This window comes from Sus scrofa, chromosome 11 (assembly GCF_054392235.1).
Source record: "Sus scrofa isolate SSC_HxYL_T2T_F1_AM1 chromosome 11, Sscrofa_HxYL_maternal_Yorkshire_Landrace_v2.0, whole genome shotgun sequence".
In the NCBI taxonomy this organism is placed as follows: domain Eukaryota; kingdom Metazoa; phylum Chordata; class Mammalia; order Artiodactyla; family Suidae; genus Sus; species Sus scrofa.
Genome location: NC_139393.1, coordinates 82,988,875 through 83,011,046, shown reverse-complemented (window position 1 = coordinate 83,011,046; position 22,172 = coordinate 82,988,875). Strand labels below are relative to the sequence as shown.

The 22,172-nt window shown below is 42.2% G+C and overlaps 1 protein-coding gene and 1 long non-coding RNA gene across 5 annotated transcripts in view; both read right to left on the bottom strand.

The window, feature by feature from the left end:
• Positions 1–22,172, bottom strand: part of MYO16 (myosin XVI) — a 539,824-nt gene that overhangs the window by 496,831 nt on the left and 20,821 nt on the right. The window lies entirely within an intron of this gene.
• Positions 502–20,330, bottom strand: LOC146398722 (uncharacterized). The gene is made up of 2 exons (XR_014819947.1): positions 20,246–20,330; positions 502–598 (listed from the first exon to the last, which is right to left on the bottom strand). It is a non-coding gene; the product is annotated as an uncharacterized LOC146398722 (long non-coding RNA).

Genomic DNA, 22,172 nt, shown 5'->3' with positions numbered 1-22,172 from the left:
GGTTTTTTAATTTTTTTTTAATTAAGACTTGCACAGGGAACTCTTCCTAATATTCTGTGATAATCTATACAGGAAAAGAATCTGGAAAAGAATGGATGTGTGTATGTGTGTAACTGCATCACTCTGTTGCACAGCAGAAATTATCACAACCTTGTAAATCGATTATACTTGAATAAAACTTTAAACGATGAAAGAGAAAGACTTTGTATTTTTAGAGCAGTTTAAGATTCACAGTGAACTTAGGGGGAGGTACAGAGACCTCCCACAATGCATAGCACCCCCCAGTGTCAGTGTTGCCCACCAGAGAGGGACATTCATTACAAGCAATGAATCTGCATTGATACAGGGCCGTGACCCCAAGTCCATAGTTTACCTTACAGTTGACTGTGGGTGCTGAACGCGCCACAGGTTTGGACAAACCTATAAGGATGTTTATCTGCCGTTACAGTCCATGCAGGGTATGTTCACTGCTCTTCAGAGAGAACCTTTAAGAACTCCTCATTTTCTTTATTGAACATGTTATTTCTCTGCTAGGAGCTTCTCCACCTCCGGGGAACACTTCAGGGGCAATGAGTCCAATAATGCATTTGTTGATTTCCTATGTGTCAACAAACCAAAGACTTCAGAAAGTTTCAAACCTCCCCAAAAAATAAATCCTCCCTGATCTACGTATACACTCACCTCCAACTCTGAGCCACAACTGATCTATCTACTGTCTCCAGAGCTCTGCCCTCCAGAAGGCCGCACAGTGAAATGATATGGTATGTGGCCTCTCCAGGCTGGCTTCTTTCACCTAGCCGCATGCACCTCAGGCTGCCCCATGTCTCTTCATGACCTGAGAGCTCATTTCTTCTCAGAGCTAAACAGCATTCCATTGCCAGGATGTGCCACCATGTATTTCTCTGTTCACCATCTGCCCGACATCTTGGTTGCTTTCACGTTTGGGTGATGAGAGGTCTACTGTCAACATCAGTGCGCCGAGTTTTTTGTGTGGACGTAAGTGATTAACTCCTTTGGGATACCAAGGACAACAATTGCTGAATCGTATGGCCAAAGGATGTTTAGTTTTGTGAGAAACTGCTAAACCATCTTCCAAAGATGGTTTGCCATACCATTTGCATCCCCACCAGCAGTGAACTCTATTGGGTTACTGCGAAAATTAAATGAGATAATATTGTGAGGATTGTCTGACCTCTATAAGTTCTCCATAGAGGTCAGTTTTCTTTTCTCTTCTTTGTTTTCTGTTTGTTTGTTTTTAACGATTTTTATTTTTCCATGATAGCTGGCTTACAGCGTTCTGTCAGTTTTCCACTGTACAGCAAGGCAACCCAGTCACACACACACACACACACACACACACACACATTCTTGTTCTCACATTATCCTCCATCATACTCCATCACAAGTGATTACAGTTCCCTGTGCTGTACAGCAGCATCTCATTGCTTATCCACTCCAAATGCAACAGTTTACAGCTATTACCCCCACACTCCCAGTCCATCCCACCCCCTCCCCCTCCCCCTTGGCAACCACAAGTCTATTCTCCAAGTCCATGAGTTTCTTTTCTGTGGAAAGGTTCATTTGTGCCACATATTAGATACCAGATATAAGTGATATCATATGGTATTTGTCTTTCTCTTTCTGGCTTACTTCACTCAGTATGAGAGTCTCTAGTTCCATCCATGTTGCTGCATATGGCATTCTTTTGTTCTTTTTTATGGCTGAGTAGTATTCCATTGTGTGTATATACCACATCTTCTTAATCCAGTCATCTGCCGATGGACATTTAGGTTGTTTCCATGTCTTGGCTTTGAGAATAGTGCTGCCGTGAACATGCAAGTGTGCGGAGGGACCTCAGAAAACTAAATAGAGGCCAGTTCTTCTTTGCACACACAGGAAACTCACTGGATCGAGACAGAAAAGGCAAAGGCCTTCCAAGGCCAGACGGGATGAATAATCAGTAAAAAGAATCCAAGTAAAGGGTCAAAGGAGAGTAGAGCTTGGAGCTTCGGGAGGTTGTGTGTGGGAAGGCCCAGGCATGGGGTGGAGGCGGGGAGTCCTGGCCCAGGAAGCCCATAAAATCTCAGGGTTCATGTAGGTACCACCCGGCTGAAAGAGATTTAGGAAACCTGATTCAGGGAAGAATACAGGTGTCTGCTAAATTTCCCACGAGTTGCCAGTCTGTAATTTCTGCTGTAGAGCTTATTTGCTCTGGGATAATTGTAACAAACTTCAGTTACATATAAATAAGGACCTATCATGAAACTATCTAAGATCTTGTATCAAAGCAGAGATGTGTTTGGGAGGAGAATGGCTCAGGAGAGGGAAGAAGCTCCCCTCTATGTACCTTTATTTATCCGAAGGTGTATTTTGACATAACCTATAAGGATATATTGTACACCATGGGAAACACAGCCAATATTTTATAGTAACTATAAATGGAGTGTAGCCTTTACAACTATGAATCACTATACAGGACACCTGTAACATATCATATTGTACAGCATCTATAGTTCAATAAATAAATAAGTAAAGAGAGAAAGAAAGAATATTTTCAGTGTTTATGTGGTGCCACACACTAGCAACTGTTCTGGGGAATTCAACGGTGCACAGAGCTAACAAATTCTCTCCTCAGAATATAATTTTTTATGGAAGCAGATGATAAAAAAGAAATGTACTGTGCTCCAGTATTATAGAAAAAGTTTTCACAAAAGCGTGAAGGAGTGTGTGGGTGCACATGTAAAACAATCTGTATATAAAACAAATATAAAAAAATTTCCAAAACCTTTGTGAGGAGGTAACACACTCCTGGCAGACTTAAAAGTAATCTTAAACTAAAGGAAATGTACTTTGCTGTTTTGGGAATTTCAGTATTATAAATCCTCTACAGCATTAAAGCAGCATTTAAAAAACCATAAAGTCATAGGCTGACTTATATACTATACATGATCTAACATGATAAGATTAAATACTATTGTACCAAAGATCATATTATGTAAAACATAAGTCACCGTGAGTTATGGCTCAAAATCGAAATAAGAAACTCTTCACACTGAGGTTTCCTAGGCTAAGAGAAATGGGGTTTTTTTGGTAAGCTAACTGTTTTGACGTAGATGAGCTAAAGTCATAATTAGAATATGGAATATTTAATTTCTTGTTAAAAGCTATAGAGCTCTTGGTTGATAGGACCCCAGAAACATGTATTAGAATTTACTAAAAGGCAATGCTCATTGCTCAAAAGAGCTCTGACTTTCCCAGCAGGACTGGAAATCTGCATGAGTTGAATATAAAATCAGACCAAACAAAAACCAGCTGACAGCAAATAAATTGGAACCAATAAGTAATCATCATACCTTATCATTTAATCTTTGCAAGAAAGAAGCTAGATATTCTGGGCCATTCCTAGCCAACACAAACAGCCATTTAAAACCCTGATGTCTATTATGGGGTGTGCTTGGCATTGGGAAGTACTGTCATGGGGTGACAGCAATTCTGATTGATGACCTTTTCAGGGTCTGCTCCCAAGTGAAATGATGCATTGTTGATACTGTGCACATATCTAAGCATGTGCGCGCGCACACACACACACTCTCACACTCACGCTCACACACAGCAACACCACATCCACACACCTCCATCAGCAGCCCTTACGGAAGCAACAAGGATACAGTTTTAGTCTTTCAAAATGCTCTAATGAAAAAAAGGTAGATTTTCAAAATTGCAGTTACCTACATTTTTAAGCGAGATTTACTAAGGAAGGAAAAGAGAATACCATTACTGCATCAGAAGTTTGAATAAAGTTCTTATCTAGTAAGACAGGCAGGTGAGGCCCTTTAGAGCCATAAACTCACTCCAGACATCACACCCCTCACACCCCGTCGTCTCGCACCGTAGTCGCTCACCCACGTTCCCCTGATTCACTGTTTCTTGTGCCAAAGCATGAAATAATATTAGGCCGGGTAGGAACAGGATATATGTAATATTCGATAAATTTTCTTTCCTTCAAAATGCACTTTTTAGGTATAGAATGGAATCTCTTTTCTGCTAATTCCCTTTCCTTTCTTTTTCATCCTACAGAAGGATTTTAACACACCAAAGATGGCCAAGGCAAAGAAGACGGAGAAATACAGTGGGTTGGTGAATCTCCAAGTTCTATGTGACATTACACTGCAGTTGGCCTGGGGCCATCAGACCTTCCTTCCGTAAAAATGGGGAACAGGATCTTGGCACCTGAGCACAGGAGGAAGGCATGCCTTGGAATTCCTTGCCCATTTTATTTTACCAGTCCATACGAGTGCAGCTAGTCACGAGTCATGAATTGCCTAGAAACCCTACTTGCTAATTTTGCATCTGAAGCCTTCTTTCACCAACACCACCCTTCCATAACCAACGTCAGCGTCGCCATCTTTACCAGCATCGTCGTCACCTACGTTGTCGTCATCAGCATCCTATGCGGCATCAGCATCCTATGCAGCAAGGTACACTTGTAAAGTGATTTTTATCATCGGAATGCATCATTTCCCCCCAAAACAAGCGTGCAAAGGAAACTACCATTTGTGTAAAGGACAACCTCATAAATTTCACATAGCAAGACAATTTCAGCTCGAATAAATAAGGATATTTAGGGACCTGCCCAACCATTTCAATTTGCATCAGCTTTTGACCTTTTGAGGACTTGGTGCTCTTTCCTCAAAACCACACCATCTCTCAGAAAGTGTAAACGAGGTGGTCGTATCTGAACTTCAGAAGGGACGGTGGCCAACTCAGGAGAATGATCCCAATGAGAAAGACAGTAGGCATCTGCCCTCACGACTCAGTCTGCACCCTGAACACATCCACCTGTGTCAATCCCACCGGCCAACGTCCTGCTCATCTGGCCTGGGGGGACCTTACCACCTGGGTGCTTGTAGGGCAACTGTTGGACACCCAACGCCTGCACCTTCATGACTCCGTCTACCAACTGCACTGTCAAGCTCTTGGACGGCAGGTACCATACGTGTAGGTTCAGCATCTGCAACAGCTGTCGTGCATTGTGTTGCTCTTGGAAATGACCTAGTAAAAATCCAGGCAATGACTCCCTGAGTACCCAAAAAGGTGCATCTCTCTTCCCAACTCTGTGTTCGGTGACACCATGTTGGTAGCAGAAACCAGCCATGGTACCTCTCTGCCCACATCAGAAGCCAGGAAATGCTGCGATCGGGGTCCCTTCTCCCCCCAGAAAGAGCCAACTGTTAAACATCAGGGACACTGCTGCTCGTGGACACAAGTGAGTTGACAACGGTCTTCTCTTCAAGTCTTGGATTGTGTCCTGAGCCCTGACAGGCGCTTACTGAGGGATCCTGAACCAGCTCTGATTCTGCTCTCCGCCCTCATCCTGGAGGAGGGTAACGGTGACCAGTTACCAACCTCATGCGAATTCTCTTTTGAGTGATTTGAACATCGGTTTTGAAGAGGGGTACTACAAAGACAAAATTCTACTGTTTGGCTTGTACTGAAGATTAAAAGGGAGGTGAGAAGTGGAAACACAAGTCCCCGCTGCCACGAAGGGGTCTGTGTTGTGCTGGTGCTGAAACGGGAGAAACAGAACCATGGTGGCCCCTTGAGCTCTCTGGGTCTCAGGTATCAATCAAGGGCGGGGGCAGTGACCCTTTTCTCTGCTGAACACTCAGAAAGCAAAGGAAGGAGTGGACATGTAGCAGGATATGTGCCAGAGCAAGCTTTATAACAAGCTACACTTGGGTGTGTTGGGGAGGGAGATTTCTCTGAGATGCTCCTTCCAGGCCCTCCTGATGCTGTCTTAACAACCTAAACCTAAATGCCCGAGAAAAGCCCATTTGGGGACCAGTCCCCTGGGAGGCAGCTCAGTTTTCTTCTATCAAAAAACCAGAAATAAAGATGGACAGCTGCCCTCTGGAACCATGTGCCAGGATGTAGTCCGAAGGGCTTCTGGCCAGCAGTGACCTCTGCTGCCGCTAGAACCCTTCATCCAAATGCCACTACTCCAGCCAGGTCTAGAGGGCCCTGACCTCACTTTTGCCGGCACCACCCCCACCATGTTCACACGCAGTAACACACTCAGGCCTGGTGTCTCGTAACCGTGAGGTCCTGGGCTCACGCAGAGCAATGGTGGCCCAGCACAGCTGGCAGGAAGCTGGACGAGCCACCACGGCCCAGGGCCCCGATCTCAAGAGCTCAGTATCACAGCCAGCTTCTCCATCAGTAACCAGTGCACACTGAGAGGTGGTTATGCTGCAGGCACGGCGCTCACATCTCCCCACACTGGGTCCTCAGGGAAACTAGGAGGCAAACATGTCCATGTCACTAAGCACATGGAAAGTGGCAAAACCAGAACCCGAACTCGATCCTGACCCGAGGTGTCAAGGTCTTGGTCCCTGGCAGGCACTGCCCCAAGGTGTCGGCCAAACTCCACCCCCTGTCCCTGCTCCTTTTAACTAAAATGACAGAGCAAGTCTATTTATTCTCATCTGCTATCTCAAGTTTCAGATGTTGGCACTTATGATAGAGCATGACAATGTGAGAAAAAAGAATGCATACATGTATGTGTAACTGGGCCACCATGCTGCATAGTAGAAAATTGACAGAACACTGTGAACCAGCTATAATAAAAAAATAAAAATAATTATACAAAAAAAAGTTTAAGACGTTGGAAAATCTCTGGAGACTTGTTCCTGATCAAAGGAAGGTGGCTTGAGGATAAGATCTGATCTCGGAGTTCCCATCATGGTTCAGCAGGTTAAGAAGCCAACATAGTATCTGTGAGGATGGGGGTTTGATCCCTGGCCTGGCTCAGTGGTTAAGGAGCTGGCATTGCCTCAAGCTGCAGCATGGGTCACAGATGTGGCTTGGATCTAGCACTGCTGTGGCTGCGGTGCAGGCCGGCAGCTGCAGCTCCGATTGGACGCCTAGCCTGGGAAATTCCACATGCTGTGGGTGTGGCAATGAAGAGGAAAAAAAAAAAAAAAAAAAAAACTGATCTCTACATGCTTCCTATAATTAGATCACAAACTGGAATTTTAATTTAAACACAATACACACAAGGGCTCACCACTGAAGTCTAACATTATAAAGTATGAGGGCAAGGAAAAAAACAAACTAAGAAAGGTAGCATTCTCTTTTATGATAAAAAACCAATACTGATAGCAAATAATTTGCCTAGTACATTTCACTTTGGTCAAATAAGAGAATCTGGGATTCCATTTTTGCTCAAATAAGATATTATTCCATAAAGGTATATTACCCTTAGAATATGCTAAAATTACTTCCCAGATGAGACTGTGCATTTTGCAAGCCACAGTAAACACGGATTATGGTAATTAAACATTAAATATTTGAAAATTTCTCTTTCTTCCAACAAATCTCTCTGAAGAATCATTTTATTCACTTAAGAAAGAATTTCCTTATCTTTCCACCTATTCAATACTTCCTATAGAGAGAAGTTGTGATATTCGATATTGAAAAACGCTTTTTATTTAAACAAGTAGGCATGATATTTTAGGATAAAATCAAACATCTGGTTTCTGCAGTAGAATAAAAAACGAGGAGATCTGTTCACCACCATCTTCAGGTTGATGTTAATTTACTCACAAAGAAAACCATAAAATCGTAACATAGCAATTAATGGCTTATTTAAAATTTAATAAAGACATAAAATGCAGGTAAGCCCCATTATAATCTCCCAGTTCACAGTTTACTCCAGTCATAGAAGATTCTTCCTCGAGATAGTGTTTAAATTATACAACTAATCAAGGTTTTCTTTAATACTATTAGGGAAAAAAATCTAATACTTTGTCAAAATACCAACAGTAACATTTATATAAAGTGCAGTGTGTTTACTACTTTCTGGAAACTTACAGATGAGATTTTAAAATGAAATATTACCCCAAAGATAAATTTGTAATATTGAACCCATTTCAAGAAATACTGGAGGATTTCAGACACTGAAGAAAGTCACAGAACCAAAATCCCCAATAACTCTGTTTTTAAGAAATAAATATTAATTGCTGAAACTACAGCATCTGAAGTTTATTATCCTATGAACTCTATTTTGACATTTGTAGAAACATTTTCACAGTAAAATACTGAAATGGAGGAGAAAAGAAAATGCTGAGCCCACGACCTTTAAAGCATAGACTGTAAAAAAAAATAGGAGTTCTCTTGTGGTGCAGTAGGTTAAGACTCTGGGGTTGACACTGCAAAATGGAACAAAATAACGTAGCAGTTTCAATTGGTTTTCTACGAACTACTACAGGGCATTAAAAATACATTCCTTTTAGAATATTGTGTATATGCCTTATATTATTTTAATATGGTATTTATATATAAAATATTTATACTTATTTACTATAAATATAAATATTTACTATAAATATTAAAATATACGTATACTGAATAAATATACATAGCATAGACTTTAATGTCACTTAAAGGAAATGTGCAAATTTTTACTTCAGTTTCCTGATTTGTTTTTTCTTTTTTAAATGGCTGTTCCATCAGCATATGGAAGCTCCTGGGCTAGGGGTTGAATCGGAGCTGGAGCTGAGTCCTACAGGGCAACAGTGGATCCTTAACCCCGAGTGAGGCCAGAGATCAAACCCGCATCCTCACCGACACTAGGTCAGGGTCTTAACCAGCAGAGCCACAGCGGGAATTCCCCAGGTTCCCAATTTTGATGTGAATCATGTTGTGGCAAATACCCAAGGGCTCAGGGCGTCATCTGAGGCTGCCGAGGAATTTCCAGTTACAAGCGTTCACTATCCCCAGTTCGCCTTTGGAAATCGTGTGATCTACTTGGCAAGTAAATTCTCAGGTCACCTCAAAGAAAAAAACATACACTCTATCTCCATATCTGTCTCACCTGAACCTTTTCCTAGTCTTCATATTTCCATTAATCATGTGCATTTTGAACAATACACTTAAGCTTTATAAGGCTCACCCTGTCGAAAATTCCAATGTGGCTACAATTCTGCAAGACAGAAGCACCTCCTCCTTCTTGGCCACCTGACTTGGAGGCGCCATTCTTTAAATAGCCCTGCTTCTGGAAAAACACCAAGCTTTATATACTTCTGATCCCGTAGTGGGAGGGGGCCGTGCCCTCCCAGATCAAAGGGAAGGTGACACGCAGCACCGCCAGCAGCACCTGTACACACATGCGTAGTTCTGTAGCGATGGAGCATAACCTATATCCTGGAGCGCAGGTGCATCTACAGTTGTCTGCCTAAAATTTACAGTATTCCTGATAAGGCGGACAAAGAAACTTAGATGTAGCAGGAAAAAACAAGCAGGGTGTATATATATATATATATATATATATATATATAAGGCGGCGTCCCACTGCGTCCCAGGCTCAGCCTCTGGATACCAATCCGCTGAGCCAGAGCCAGCGGAATAAACGCTGCTTCCTGGTAAAAAGCCTTGGTGTCTCGTTTCTCTGTACTTAGGCCCCACTTACAATCCGAATAAGCCATTTCATTTTACTTTCCAAGCATGGCTCTTGGGAAATAGTTTTCACAACATTCCCATTATAGTAAGTGTTATAGTAAGTATGGAAACAGGTGGAAAAACAGGAATGGTATATTCCTAATCAAAGAAGTTACACTGCAACACAAAAATTATTATATGTCTCTTTCATGTGAGTGGCAAAAGCAAAAATCTCCAATTTTCTATCCTTTAACAGAACTGAGCTTTGAATGTAATTACTTAGAATCATAGAAGTTATACATAATTTCTTTCTTGTGGAGAGGAACTCTCAGTTGTAATACAGACTACGGTCGTTCAAAGAGCTTCTTGGTGATGCCAGACTCATTTCTTTTGGATGGCATCTTCAAACATCACTGCTGGAGAAAAACACAAAATTCCCACACCCTCATTTTACCCAAAAGCTATTACTGTTATTTAATGGCTCTACAAATCCCTGGCTTTGCCGCAAAGCACAACCCATCAGAACAGGCGTTCACAGTTTACATTGCATTAGGCTTTGGCATTTCTGCCATCTATGTTGGCCATTACATGACTGTACATGTATGAAGATAGTATCAAATATTTTCCCACCTGTGTCTTTCATGGCAGTTTAGCTTATGTAGAATCTAATTCAGGCGTTGGAGCAGAAAAGGGACAAGGCTAGCCCTATAATTACAGAAAGCGAGGGGATCATTGTCCCTAAAATTTTGAGTCTTTTTCTTAAGAAGGGTCTTTGATAATGTTTAAGTCCTCTGTCACAGTGCTATTAATTTGAATTTTAATAACAAACACTGGTTGCATAATCTTGGCATGAAACTACCATTTGCAAGGACACAGATGATCTAATACTCTTTTTTCCACCGCTGCACCCCCATTAAAATTATGCAAGTTTAAGGCCAAACACAAAGCAAGGAGAACATGTGTGTATTTCCTCACACTGCATGACCAGCGACAAAGCCAAAATAAAATATTGATCTACTCTCTGGACTGAGCTTTCTGAGATCTGCACCCGTCCTCTTCTTAGCTGTGGACAAAGCAAACCCACAAAATTGATTATCCCTCATTTGACATCAGAGCTTCATGGATCTTCAACAGCTGACTGGTTAATTAAATACGGTAACAGAATCCCAGATTAGAACTTCCTACATAAGCAAGCCATTCATAAAGCCATTTTTCAATGTAAGAAACACCTGCACATAAGCGCCGTGATATTCCTTCTTAACCACCGTGTTTCATTCACTCTTTGACAGATCATAAGTTATTTGACCCACAGGGAGACAGACCATCAATCCACAGTTCCTTGCCCTGGTCTCCTGGATAAACCATGATGCTTAATATACATTTCAGGTCATTCATCATTCGTCTGCTCAAAGGGTAAAATACTGGCTTTCTCAGAACTGAAAACTGAAAGAGGAAGGGTCCAAGTTGACGGCTCTTTGAACGAGCCCATGGAAATGTGGACCTGTTCTCTCTGCAGTGGTCATCAGCGAGGACTTAGTCTAGAACACAGCCTGCTCTTCCGCAAAACAGACGGGAAATATTATCGATGCATCATGTCAATCAGTAATGTCAAGAAGTATATCTTCGTAGAAGGACAGTCTTTGGCAAACAATGATGAAATTCATTTCTCTTAACTCAAGAACAGAACATGGAACACGAAAAGCCATTTTTCTGATAAATGACACTGCAGCAGAGTTTCATTTTCACCTGATGGTGGAGCAGAAACGCCGCAGGGGCACACGCAGGCTGGGCAAAACACCAGCATGAGGGCAGAGAGGCTCGGGGTCTGAGCAACAAGATGGGACTTGCTGGCCTGTCTTTCCAGTGGAAAGATCGTTAAAAAACGAATATTGCAAACTTATATCCATCCGTGTTGGAATTTAGATCAAATATTCTTAGAGACACCAGAGGGCACATCCAAGTTTGGAACTGACACCTGGGATGGCACAAAACCGGCTTTATTCGGCAGTGCTGCGTCTTTATTCCTTCCAAGGCAGACAGACTGTTCTAGCCACTGTGCTCAGCTCTGGGGAGAAACAGACAGAGGAAAGGGAGCACCCGGACCCTTTAGGAAGACCCTGGACTGGTGGTGGACAGAGGTGAGCACACCGATAGGAATCAACCTAGCAGGACCTCTCTGATCCTTCGACCCGGGATGACGGGCTCTCCTCCACGCCTGGCATTTTCATCCTTTCAAGGCCAGGCTTCCTTGAGGATGTGCTGCCCTGCACTGCGTCTGCCCGACCACCTCAAATCACTCTCTTACCAAGTGCCTTCCTGCCCGGCCTGTCCCCATCAGTGACATTTCCCAGCCAAGGTCACCGACAAGGAATTAATTGCCAAAACAAAGGATTCAGCTCCCTTCTCCCCAAGGATGATTCGCTGATTTTAACACTGATATTTCTTCCCATAACAGTGTGCTTTCCCGGATTTCTTTCTAAATTTGGGTCTACTTCTCGTCACCCTTACAGGGCTGTTGTTTGGTTTTTGTTTTGGTTTTGGTTTTTGTTTTGGCATGCCAATGGCATGTGGAACTTCCTGGGCCAGGGATCGAACCTGCGCCACAGCAGTGAGCCAAGCCTCTGCAGTGACAATGCCAGATCCTTAACCTGCTGAGCCACAAGAGAACTCCTCCCTTATAGACTTTTAATTCTCTCCACTCTTAAAATACTGTTATTTCTTCCAGTCTTACCTTCGCCCTTTTCTCTATGGCACTATCAGTGTTATTCTACCTGCCTTCATGGATTAGACCATGTCCCTTACAGAATGACATTTTGAGCTCTTAGAAAAACAAAGAACATAAGATTTAACTTCGGAAATCCCAGGTTTTGGTTCCAGGAATGTCAACACCGCTATTTGTGATGATGGGCTTGGGGTTGCATATACTTGGGATCCCATTCAACCCAACCACTCTGTATCCTGATCAGCAAAATGAAGGTTTAGATTGTAAAGATTTCTTACTTTCCTCAATTTTATAATTATTCATTGAAACATGTAATTATTGATAAATATAATAGAAACAGTGAAAATCTTAAATATGAAAGTCACAAAATCTAAGGCATAAGTTTTCCATTTGCCTTCATTAACTCTTCCTCCAAAATTATTGCCAGGTAGTTAACTGGTTTGCATCTCAGATTTTCATTATTAATGAGGCACTGAATAATACATTCATTTCCCCATATGTGGATGAGAAAGTCAAGATCAAGAGAGACTGCTGGACTTGCCCAAAGTTGCACAGGCTCGTTACTGCTTCTATGGCCATTCGAACCCTACACTGACTCCAGAAGTCACAGGATGCAGCTTCAAGAAACAAAAGGATTCCAAGCCTTTTATATTCTAAGCTATCTGCTGTCTCTTGAAATTTATTCTCTAATATTTCCCCTCCTCGGCTTCAATAATTTGATAAACTCCTGTTGTGAAAGTCCAGTGTGGCTGCTGCAAACAAAACCTCTGAGCTATAGAACAAGCTAGTTGTCATCTTTTGATTACTGATCCCAAAGAGGTTACAGTGAGACAAATTGTCTCCCTCTTCTCAGTGGCCCAGTTGAGGCAGAACTGAAAGAAATCACTAGGAAATTAATCAAGAACTACTCCTGCTCGACCTACACCAGATAGTCTGATGCCATTGGTTCCTGTAAATTGCCGAGTCTAGCCATCTTCCTGCATGGAACAAAAATAAGCCCACAACATTGTAAATCAAACTAAAATCTTAATAAAATTTAAAAATTAAAAAAGTTAGAGTCCCTGATGTGGCACAGTAGGATAAGGATCCAGTTGTTGTCTCTGGTGGTACAGGTTCGATCCCTAACCTGGCACAGTGGGTTATCAATCCTGCATTGCCACAGCTGTGGTGTAGGTCGCAGCTGCAATTCAGATTCCACCCCTGACCAGGAACTTCCATATACCACTGGTGCAGCCTAAAGTAGAGTAATATAAAATAAAATAAAAATAAAAATATATAAAATAAAAAAATAATGTTTTAAAAAAGTAAGCATATGCGCGCACACACACACACCACAGACACGGTAAACACAGAGTCCCATAAAAGTAAAGCTTTGTTGGACCAGCTTGACATCACCAAAGGGATTCTCATTCCTAAGACCTAGGCCTCCGATGTAAGAGGGTGCAGGGCCTATGAATTCCTGAAGAACCCTGGGTCTCTTGCAGGAAATTTCCTTACCGTTTTCTGGGCTTCTTGACCGGCATCTTTCCCCAAGACCACAAAAGTTGCCTTGAACCACTTTTGAGTGATTCAGAAAATTTCTCTGGTAATAGACAGTGCTCACTTGGGGCAAAGAAAAAAATACAATTAAAAAATAAATAAGGATTCTTATTCCACATGTTCTGGAGAGAGGATATCAAAGCAAATCAAACCATTAATCCAGCATCAAGTAAAATCCCAAGTATGCTCGGTGTTTGGTTGGGAACCACAGGATGTACAGAAAAGAGGAAGGCATGGTGCGAGCCTTCAACACCTGGAACTCCGGTGAAGTCACGTGAGTCTTGACTGCTGGCCTGCCTCAGGGCCACCACGAATAAAGACTGTGCACCCCAGCATCCTCTGTGGCCGAGGGCAACCGCGAACTAAACTCCAGCCCCCAGGACGCCAGAGAAAATGCTGAACTGGCTTTCAGGAAGTACCCGGAGAGGGCAGTGGGGTGCCTTCCTCCCCGGCTTTCTGTCCTCTCAACAGCACACATGCAAGACTCATCGCTGGAGCTGGGACCACCCTCCTGGAGGACGGGGACCCGCCAGAGAAGGATCCTGATGATCCCGGGGCCACCTGGCCAGCCCCAGGCTGTGTATGTGAATCAGTCCATCTGGCCAAAAGTTCAACTGTTTGTAAAGCTTGTCTCTTTACGGGACCTTCCCCTTCCTCTCATTCACGATGCTCTCATTTAAAATAAAATACCATGTAAACAAAACAACTGTCAGATACAGTAAATAGATACACTAACTTGGTTCCACTAAGCGTGACTTCCACTCAGTTGCTTAAAGCTCTGCATCGGTATATGCTCATCACTTGTCCTCGACTCCGCTGGTTCACTGTCATCTCACTTCCTCATGACGCAAGTGACGCTGCTTGGGTGTCCTACGCTCATCACTTGCCCAGGTTAACGGAATCAGGTCCCAGGGAGCAGACTGTCACGGCAGTGAGGTGTTGACTCCAGACACACGTGGCATACAAGGGAATCAGAAAACAGGGAGCAGATTTGGGAGTCCAAGAATAAGGAGGAAAACGAACAGCCTCAGCATCCAAGAATATTTTCCTGGACATACATATTAATACAGGGACTTTACAAAGCCCAACTGGGAAAAAAAAAAAAGTTTTTCAATAAAGCAGGCAAAGCCAACAGGATTATGACTGAACTAGGGTTCCTACATTAATAATCCTTACAAATGAAATGAATATGTTGTGAAATGCCCTCTCGTGTTCAGAGAATCCTTCTACAGACATGTGCTATCACTGCGACGGTGTTAGAGCCACCAGGCTACACAGACGGATGACGCGTGGACAACATCCCTGGAGCTGCCAAGCAGTCTGGAGCACCTGCAGAAGTCTGTGCTCAGTGATTTCTGTCCTGAGTGTGCATGGAAATGGAAAGCTCTGATCCCCATATGCCTAGACTCAGCCTTCCTCAAAACTATACCTGAAGTCAGAGTAATTAGCAGTTTAATTAGCGGTTTAATAAGGAAGAGTGAGAGAATATTTACCCAAGGACTTTGATGAAACAAAGCACATGTTATCTATTACATCTTAGTAAAAAATAAGAGAAAATATTGTCAAAATTCACTTACTAGTTACCAGCAAATTCAGGCTGACTCTACCCTTTGCTCTGTAACTTGCCATTATAAACTTGAACGTCTCAAGAAACTCTTTTTATAATGGGAAAAACAGGTTTCCTATAAATATTGAAGGATGGGTTTAGAATTCTAAGTTCCAGTGACTATATTTCTGGTGGCTCGTTATAAGAAGCCACATTTGTGGGAAGTTTTGTCTTTAAAAGCTGTACTGGTTCACTTAAAGCCATGAGCCATTTTGTCAAAGAAGGTTGATTTTCTCCACCGACCTCATGATAATTAGCTCACCATCTGTGATCTCACAGTATTTTGTAATGCCATCCAAATTTAATAACTGGACCTCAATTGTCAGTGAGAGAACAAGATGACACCTTATAAAGGTTTTCCCAAGATCAGCCTATTGCAGAAGGAGGATTTGAACCCAGGCAGCTGGACAATAAGTTTGTACTTTTAACCTGTCACTACACTGCTTTTTTTTTTTTTTTCAGGAAAGAAGTGAAATATTAGAAGGAATATTAATGGTAGAATTAGCAGCTCGATGACGAGGAAAGATGGAAGTAAAATGGGAATAGTCACAGAAATATCCAACGAACACTTTAATGAAACACTTTGATTTAAATTCAAATTTAGTGGATGGAGGAGTAAATGGGAAGTGAGCAACTGGAACTGAATATAGATTTTTGAGACTATTGAGATTCTTTCAACTACACAATATGAATTAAAATGTTTTCACTTATAAGATTTATTAATATAATAAGAGTAGCTTAGCAATCATCCCATTTATTTTAACCACCTGCATTTTTGGAAATACTCCATTTCGGTTCAATTGAAGCATTAACTGATCTGCATTTGAAGGGTGTCTTCCCAAAATATGTTGCCATGAACACATTTTAAAATATGCGATCTAAATATTATTTAGATCACTTTTTTCAAATCCAATAAATGGAAAGATAGATCATTCTCCTCCTACATAAAAGTTTTCTGCTTTTAAGACATATATGCTTTAATTCTAAGCTGGCATGTTTTGAAATATATTTATATACATTTGCGTTTAGCAGAAATTCAAGCACTATCAACAAATTAGTGAATTAATAAATTTTGTGGTGGATTTCCGAGGCAGCAACATGTAAAGTCTAAATTTTTCATTAGATGTGGCATGTGTGACAAAGCTTCTAGTGTCAAAATCCCCCAAAATTGCAACATAAGCTTCCAAGAAAAAGAATAAAGTATCTGTTCAATTACTGGGAATCTTAAAAGGGCAGCAGCAGCTGCCAAAATCATTAGAGGTTGGTAATCCATGTGTGTCTTTTTTGAGGGAAACAATCTGTAATTAATTCTGCATTCACCAGCTGGTGCCACTGCTGCCCCTCTTCCCCCTACGCCCCCCAAAAAAATCAGTTGTAGGAAGATGGAGAGAAGTGTCTGCTGCCAGATTTTTAAAAAGAAAAAAAATTGGCATCGTTTGCTCAATACACACAGAAAATGTGTAAAATGAGTAAAAAGTAATTAATTCTACATCATTTGTTACATGCAGTATACTCATTGAGGGAATTATAAATGTACGGAGTTTAGTTTCAGGATTCTTGTTAAAGCCCCTCTAATGGTATAACAAGCCTAGAAGAGGTGATATAACAATCGCGAGACGATGCACCGAGTAGGTGTTTTCCACAAAGTATTCGGGCAAAAGTATTTATAGTTTTTAAAAATAAAATTATGGAGCTGGTGCTAATATCTAGATCTGTGGTTTTCAACTGAGGGTGATTCTTGAGCCCTAAACATTTTGGCAATGCCCAGAGACGTCTGAAAGATGTTAACACTTGGTGGAGGGGGCTGATTCCAGCATCGACGGTAGAGACGGGAGTGCTGTTCAACACTCGACAGTGCACAGGCAGCGGCCCAAACAGAGTGATCTGGTCCAAGATGTCAGTCGTGCCCCGGTGGAGACACCCTGATGTGGACACCTGGGCGCTGATGAACTTCCATCTTGCATTTCTCTAAGGAAGCTTCTGCAGCATCAGAAAACATCGGTTGGATCAGGGTATGCCTGGAAGTTACGCTGCTGGCCCCCCAGGGGCAAGGTGGGTACTGGAGGCCAGGAGAGGCCCCTTCTCATCCAGGACCCTCCTCAGGTGGAAAGTACAAATCTTAAAAGGCCACCATGAGACTGGGACAAAATGCCATTCAAACTTGGGCTGAAATCACGAGACATGGTGACTTCCCCACATGGTCCAAGAACAGACCAGAACCTTCACACGATTTGGCAAATGGTGTTACGTCATCCATTTCATTCCGCTATAAACAAAAAATGCCTAACACTGATCAAAGTGGACAGATCCATCACTGAGGCGGCGTCCTAACATACACGTTAAGTAATGCTATGTTTGAGGCAATGATGCTCCCTGGGAAACATATTGAGGAGCTAAGTGGATGAAGTAGGGCGGCTTGGTTTGCGCCATCTGCATACACTCCCACCCTGCCCCCTGGGGCCCTAACATGGTTCTGACTGCTGTTCTCCACAGGACCTGGGGTACCATCTGTGCCTGTCACATGTGCACCCTGGACCTCACGCTGGACCTCCCCCTCTATGATGTCACTTCTGCACTTGGACTAGTCATATTACGGCAGTTTGATTTTTTTTAAGTTTTAAAAACATATATTATAGGGAGTTCCTGCGTGGCCCAGCGGGTTAAGGGCCTGACATCGTCTCTGTGAGGATGCAAATTAAATCCTTGGCCTGGCTCAGTGGGTTAAAGATCTGATGCTGCCATGGCTGTGAGGGAGACCTGCAGCTGGGGCTCCAACAGGACCTCTAGCCTGGGAACGTCCATGTGCTGCAGGTGCAGCCTTTAAATAAATAAAATAAAAGTAAAAATGTAAACTATAGGGCAATCATTTTACCTTGAGATCAGAAATCATCTTAAACAGGTAAGTTGACTTTAAAAAACACTTTAGGGAGTTCCCATCATGGCCCACTAGAAACAAACCCAACTAATATCCATGAGGATGTGGGTTTGATCCCTGGCCCCACTCAGGATTAAGCAGGTTAAGGATCCAGCATTGCCATGAGCTGCAGTGTTGGTTGCAAATGCAGCTCGGATCTGGCTTTGCTGTGACTGTGGTGTAGGCAGGCAGCTGCAGCTCTGATTCAACCCCTGGCCTGGGAACTTCCATATGCCTTACTTGTGGCCCTTACGAAATTTAAAAAAAAAAATTAATATTTTAAAAGGTATTGTATTTTTGTATTCCTTTTCTAATATTTCATTATTAGTATACACAAATGTGACTGATTTCTGAATGTTAACCTTATATCCTGCTACTTTGCTGAATTTGTTGATCAGTTCAAGTAGTTTTGGGGTTGAGTCCTTAGGGTTTTCTATATTTAGCATCAAGTCATCTGCATACAGTGACAGTTTTACCTCTTCTCTTCCTATTTGGATGCTTATTATTTCTTTTGCTTGTCTGACTGCTGTGGCTAGGACTTTCAGTACTGTGTTGAATTACAGTGGCGAGAGTAGGCATCCTTGTCTTGTTCTGGATTTTAGTGGGAAGGCTTTCAGCTTTTTTCCACTGAGTATTATATTTGCTGTGGGTTTGTCATAAATGGCTTTCATTGTGTTGAGGTATGTTCCCTCTATACCCACTTTGGTAAGATTTGATCATGATGGATGTTGGACTTTGTCAAGTGCTTTTTCTGCAGCTATTGAGATGACCATTTTGTTAAGGTGGTATATGATGTTGATTGATTTGCATATGTTGAACCATCTTTGTGAACCTGGGATGAATCCCACCAGGTCTTGGTGGATGATCTTTTTTATATGCTGTTGGATTTGGTTGGCTAAAATTTTGTTGAGACTTTTTGTGTCTATGTTCATCAAAGATATTGACCTATAGTTTTCTTCTTTGGTGGTATCTTTGTCTGGTTTTAGAATTAGGGTGACGGTGGCATCATAGAATATCTTTGGGAGTGTTCCTTCTTCTTCAACCTTTTGAAAAAGTTTAAGGAGGATGGGTATAAGTTCCTCTTTGAATGTTTGGTAGAATTCACCTGTGAAGCCATCTGGTCCTGGACTTTTATTTGTAGGGAGTGTTTCCATGACATATTCAATTTCATTTCTAGTGATGGGTCTGTTCAGTTGATCTGTTTCTTCTTGATTCAGTTTTGGCAGGCTGTAAGTCTCTAGAACGTTGTCCATTTCTTCTAGGTTGTCAGATTTGTTGTCACACAATTTTTCATAGTATTCGCTCATGATTTTTTGTGTTTTTGTAGTATCAGTTGTGACTTCTCCTTTTTCATTTCTTATTTTGTTCATTTGGGTTTTTTCTCTCCTCAGTGAGTCTACCTAGAGGTTTTTCAATTTTGTTTACCTTTTCAGAGAACCAGCTCTTGGTTGTACTTGGTTTTTTATTGGGGTTTTTTTAATCTCTATTTTATTGATTTCCTCTTTGATCATTATGGCTTCCTTCCTTGTGCTGACGAGAAAAGAAAATCATGGACTTGGAGAATAGACTCGTGGTTGCCAAGGGGGAGAGGGAGGGAGTGGGGTGGATGGGAGCTTGGGGTTCATAGCTGCAGACTATTGCCTTTGGAAGAGATTAGCCACGAGAGCCTGCTGTGTAGCACTGGGAACTATGTCTAGTCACTTATGATGGAGCCTGATCATGTGAGAAAAAGAATGTATACATGTATGTGTAACTGGGGCACCATACTGTACAGTAGAAAAAGAAATCGTATTGGGAAAATAAGAAAAAACTTAATGCTTACACTATGACAAACAGAGATAGAAATAAACTGCTGTTATTATCTTATTCTATCAGTTGGTAATATGTACCCAAGAATATATCTATAATAGAGAAGAAAGTCTCATGTATCTCATTAAAAAACATATACCCCCAAAAAATTAAAAATAAATAAAAAATAAAAACCATCTCCACATTTTCAAAAATAAATTATATGTAAAATACCCACCCTTCCACACACACTTTACGTCTAAATTCCGCTTATCTTTTCCTCCTATATTCTACTGTCATCTCCATCTTTAGTCCATCATTTCACTTATTTGTCATTTGTCCCCTGTCATCACCACACGATCCTTGGTTCTGGTGTCATCATCTGAATCCTGCAGTCATTTTCTGTAGCATGGGGCCAGGTCTTGAGCGATGGTGTACCTGGGCAAGCGTGAAGGCGTCTTGGGAGAAGACAATGGGACATTGGCATAGAAAGAAGGAGAAGCCAGAAAGCACGACCACGTGCTTGAAACGGTCATCAACAGAGGTCAGCCGTGTCACAGGCACCGTTCCTGGAATTGGGGACAGAAACAGGATGTGACCACTTAGCTGGGATGCTGTGGAAGAAATTTCGCATGCGGCGGGGGGGGGGGGGATAAACCCCAGGACTTCTAAAGTCCTGCTGAGATTCTTTAACCCAACCGAATGTTGCCGTGAAAAATGAACATCAAGTCCAGGCTCTGAAAAGATCTGACTGCATACGGGGTACAGAATTTAAATAAGATTGGTAGGTGGTGAGAAGATCGTGACGGTTTGGGGCCTGGAGAGTAAGGACCCCACTGGTAGCAAGGGGATGACTCAGGTAGCGCTTTGCAGGATGGATGATGAAGAGAAGGTGACAAGTTCAGGGGTATCACGAGATATCAGTGGCCTTCTGGAAATGAGGCCTGACGTTGGATAGCGGCCATGAGGATGTGGAAGGGAAGGGAAAGGAAGTGATATGTGAAGAGAGAAGAGACGTGATTCATGGTTTAAATGAATATGATGTTGGAGAGAGAAGACTCAGATTCCATTGGTCCATTGATGGATCGCGGAACTTGGGAGTAGGTGCAAGTCTAGCTAGAAAAATGAGCTTCTGTTGAGATAAGTCATATTGGAGGTTCATGTTCACCAGACGAATTCCTACACAGTCCGCAGCTCTCAAGTTCTACCTCCTCTGCAGAGACTTTCCCGACGTTTCTCAACCAGACATGACAGCGGCGGCATCATCACAACCACTGCACCTGCCACCTCGTTTCATCCTGTGTTCACCTTACTAAGCATCTCTTCTGTGCTTGCTCTCCTCTCCTGTCTAGGTGACGCCCTCTGTCATGGGGGGAACCTCGAGAACTGAGCACTCCTGAGATACAACTTTAAATCCGTGGAGAAAAGAAGTAACAGACAGTAAATGTAATTTCTTCATTCAGTAAACAAATAGGCGTAGTTTTGCCAGAGGTTTGCTTTCCTGCACATGATCGGAATCACATAATTCACAGAAGGGAGACACTGCTTTCTGGATAGGAAACAATTCCATCACCCCCAGTTCTGGGCCACGTCAGGCACGCATGTTAAAAAGATGATCTTGCTGCTGTAACTGCAGCAAAACAGTCTCTGAACGGGTTTGCTTTCTTCTTCCTTCCATGACTCTGATTTTCTCCTCACATGTCAAACGTAATGAACTATTTAGCACCCTTGGTACATAAGGCTGGATATATTCTATCAAGGAGGGAAACGTGTGGCAAAAGCACAAAGAAACATTTCCATAAATGTGCATCATATTTATGTCATTCGAGATGAAAAATACTGAAGTCGTGTTCAATGTAAATCTAGAACCATGTAGAAAATATACGCAATAATAGCAACATTTTCTGAAACGTGTAATGCTCACAGTTCTTTGTTTTCCACATTCAAATTGAGTCGAGGACCCAGAGAGGAAGAACCATTGTATTCATAGCAGATCATTATAAACAGAATCACATTTAGGAACAAAACGACTTACGATCCCAAATCCCAGGTTCGGGGCAGATGCTCAGATGCGAGGAGGCCAGTGGGCAGTTTGCAGAGTGCGCTTTACCAGGCAGCTGCCAAGGTCACGGGAATAAGCTGCGTGCAGACACCTAACGCATGTA